Here is a 4,417-nt window from a genome sequence, read left to right as displayed (position 1 = left end):
GATAAATTGAGTCCTTGGCATGGAATACACATCCATGGTAGAAAAGGCTATCAAGGGAAGGCCCTCACCTAACGGGCCTGGTAGATGAAAAAGGAATGTGTACTTTAACAAAGAATTTCTTTGAGTAAATGAGTTGGTCTTGCTGAATTGGTCTTTAGTGGAAGAGAACAATGACATTTGGGTTAAACGCTGAAAGCCAGACCTCTCTGGTGGGTAGTCCAGACACTTTCTTTCTTGAAGGCTTTTATTTATTTTATTTTATTTTTTGTCGGTCATGGGACTTGAACTCTGAGCCTGGGCTCTGTCCCTCAGCTCTTCAGCTCAAGGCGAGTGCTCTACCACTTGAGCCACAGCTCCACTTCCCCTTGAAGGCTTTTAATTTCAAGTCACTTTCTAATTCAGAGACAACTGAGAAGCAACTAAATTGATCTGCTTCAAGCAATTACTATCAAATCAAATACAGATTAAAAACCACTAAAAAGTACTAATTTTGAAATAAAATACTAAATCTTACTAGTTAAATTTATATGGGCTTTACAAGCTTAATGTTCAAAAGTAAGGGTTGATTTTTGTCAAGCTCCTGTTGAAGAGTATTTATACAGACTTCCCAGCTGCCTTCTTTCCAGACTTTAGACATCTCACAAAGATTTCATAGGTATCAGCCTTTTGGTGTCCATGAGACTGTGTCTACATATAATTCTCTTGACTTTCTATTCTGTTGGCTTAGCAAAGAAAAGTTTATAACACTAATGTAGGAAAGATCCAGTGTCCATGTATCTAGTCCTGTTTGCCTTACATCACATGCCTTTCATTTAGGAAACTTAGTCTTAGGGGATATGCTCCAACTTCTCCTTTCATGTGGTGGTCTCACTTATCCTAGCCACAGACAAATTTCTCAGAGGGTAAAACACCTGCTCTCAGGATCGGGATACCTGTCTATCAACCATTGTTTAATTAAACTACCAAGGTCCTGTGGTAGTGTGGGTGCCATTGGTGCTGATGCCACATAAAACTCTCATTTCCTAAGAATGTAAATATATTCCAATCATCACAAACATATCTTTCTAAATCTGACCCAGCTCCAATTCTTTCTCCTCCCCCTCCCCCTCTCACTCCTCTTCCCCCTTCTCCCTTCCCCTTCTTTCTCCTCCCCTCCCCTCTCCTCTCCTTTCCTTTCCTTGGGCTTGAAGTCAAAGTTTGGGCACTGTTATTGAGCTTTTTTGCTCAAGGCTAATTGTTCTACCACTTCAGTCACAGCTCCACTTCTGGCTTTCCCTTCCTGGAATGGCTTCAAACCACATTCCTCAGAGCTCAGCCTCCTGAGTTACTAGGATTACAGGCATGAGCCTCCAGTGTCCAATGCAGCTCCCGTTCTGAATATGTGACTGTGTCATTTGAGAGATAAAACAGGAAAGAGATAGTATCCACCAAGTGCTTTCACTGAAAATAAACTCACTAGATGGACCACTGAGGTGTGACCAGGGTTTCAGCTGGTTACAAGGTGAAGCATCTATGGGCCAGCAATAATGTCTGGAGGCTGAAAACCTGGATCTCTAGGACCTAGCAAAACTTGGACCCCCATCCCCACCCCGCACCTCTCCAGGAGGTTTAGTCATTGACAAAGGCAGTCACTTCCCCAATATCATAAAGCACAGGAAAAATATGAGGATTAAATACTCCCACCTCTGCTTCCTGTCCTCCAGTCTTTATTCAGTACTTCTGACTTGCTAAACCCAATTGGTAGAGGGCAAGCAGTCCTAAGTGTTCATTGGTTTCCAGGACACAGGGAACACAAAGAAGGCAATGGCCCCAACCAGAAAAAAAAACAACAATTTTTAGAAGCCACTTTGTGTTTGATCTGATTTATTTATTTTGATACCTGGATACTACCAACCTGCAGGTTTGGGTTTTGCTATGGAAAGGATTAAGGTCTCCTCTTGCTTAAATGGCTTTTTCTGCCTGACTGTGCTGCTCTCTCCAGGAGTTTCTGCATAACTCAATACCAGATGCAACTGCATTAATAAAACAAATCTATTTCTAATTAGTTTCTTAATGCCAAGAGGTGGTATCCATTTACTTTTTAAATAATGTTTTCATTTGCAACATTGACTTTCAAGAGGAATGGTGAAATATTGATTTGGAGAAGGGCACTACCCATCTTCTGACTATATCTCAATCATAGAGTTTATCTGTCCCCAAGCTCATCAATCAGAGGATCCTTGCTCAGTAGAATGTATGATATTCACTGTAACATTTTGCTTTCTGTACACTGTAGGTGTATGCATTTAGTGCCCACTGAGCTCTCAGCATAAATACTCATATTCTCATAAAATAATAATGATCATTCTCATTGTAAAGACACAGAAAACTGTAAGACAGCCAGCTTCCACAAATAGCTCATAGGCCACATAGTTAGTAAATGACTATTTTACTAACTGCTAGTTACATTTGTGAATAACAGTCCTGGTATTTGCATGTTATATTTTTTTTTTACCATGTGGCTCTTAGTGTCAATTATTAGAGAATCTTGGAGAGGACCTTTCTCTACCCCCAGTTGTAGAGAAAGGCAAGGACATTCAGTCTAAAGAATGAAAATCCTCCCCTGTATGAAGGCAAATTTTTTCTTTAGCAAATGTATGCTTATTCGTGTGTTCAACATATTTTTTGAGATATAGTCTCACATTACACCTAGCTTTGAACTTCTGATATCTCTCTCAGTCTTCCAAGTGCTAAGATTATAAATATGTACCATATTATATATAATGTACATATTATAAATATATAGAAAGACATGCATGCATATATGTCTACATATGTACCATATTATACAGATGTTCAATCTCTTTTAATATGGTGTTGGGTTTTCAGGGCCTGCCACTTGCTAGGCAGATATTTTACCACTTGAGCTATACCCTAGGCCCTTTGTCTTAAATCTGACCGACTTGAACCATGATTCATGTATGTATCCTTCCAAGCTGAGATAAAAGATACATAACATTTTGTTCAGAGTTTTATTGGTTGAAATTAGGGACTAGATCCTTTGAATTTTTTTTGCCTCAACTGGTCTCAAATTCCTCCCAATTCCTGCCTCCTTGATCTACCATATCTGTCTTTAATATCATTTTAAATGAAGTTATCTAGTCATATTATTGTAAATCATAGTTGTTTTTCTATTGTATCTTGCCTCTTTAACCTCCTCTCCCTTCCATTCTTTCTGTGTTCGTTTGATTATTTAATGATTGTCTTCTATCCTTAATAGAATGGATGTTCCATATAGTTAGAAGTATTGTCTGATTTATCCAGTGTTTTATCCCTAGTAATAAAATGGTGCTCACCACATAGGCTTAATAAGTATTTGTTGAGAGTGAGTATATACCAATTTATTTTTACCAGATCTTACATACTTTAGACTAGTAGAAAATGTTTTCTGCTCTGACTATACTCTATGAGCATTGATGATTGTTTCTTGTATTTTTGTTCAATAAATTCTTAAATCGATTTTGTGAACATTAATAAAAATATCACAGATAATCGTGTAGATTATTTTTTCCAATTCTGAAAGCTGAAATCAGATATACTTTCTTTTTTTTTTTTTGGTATAATGTCTCTTATTTTCCTGACCAAATCATAACCTATGTAGCTACCCAGAGATACATTCACCTTCAAAAATTGACTACATATGGCCTGGATTTTGTTTAGAAATAGATGCTTAGAAAGCAGAATTCTTACTCTTCTTTGTTGGTGGCATAATTAAAGAGAATTGTGGGCTTCTGTTTATGTGAAGTACACAGATACAGAAAGGGTGTACTGTCTACATAAACACAGAAATATGTAAATAGGAAATATTTAATTTCATATTGAGGGTCCAGCAGCCTGTTTGAAGCTAACCACAAATGAGAGGATTTCTTCATAAATTACAAAGCCTTTTTAACTCCTAATTATGCACACTTTTAAGGAAGTGCCAAATGGTGATTATTTGAAGGAAGCTAGGAAAGAATCAAGCCTAGAAAAGGGACATATCTTTCCCTAAGTCAAAACTAGTTGCCCATACACCTATGTAGTTTTAATTACTTTTTAAAAGTCACTTGTTTTCTTCCCCATAAAATATGAAGCATTCTGCTGTTGGTTTTGTTCTCTTTTTAACACTGAGAATATACTAACTTGGACTTAAAGAAAGTCACAGAGATGTACCAACCTTAACTATGCTGCTAATTAATGCTATCAACAGACCTGGCAGGATTATTCGGTAGCCTTTTTATCTCTGCATGATGAGTAGCTTCAAATAGCCTCCTGTTTCCCATCGCCAGTTGACTGTCATCTATAAACCCAGCAACAGCAGCAACTGTTCCCAGTAAAAGCACTGTAAGTCTCTTCTTTCAGAGTATGAGCTAAAAGAAGAAAAGCAGTCATATAATTA

This window comes from Dipodomys merriami, unplaced genomic scaffold, assembly GCF_024711535.1.
Source record: "Dipodomys merriami isolate MVZ:Mamm:240054 unplaced genomic scaffold, mDipMer1.0.p SCAF_16, whole genome shotgun sequence".
NCBI lineage: Eukaryota > Metazoa > Chordata > Mammalia > Rodentia > Heteromyidae > Dipodomys > Dipodomys merriami.
This window is presented reverse-complemented; position numbering follows the sequence as displayed.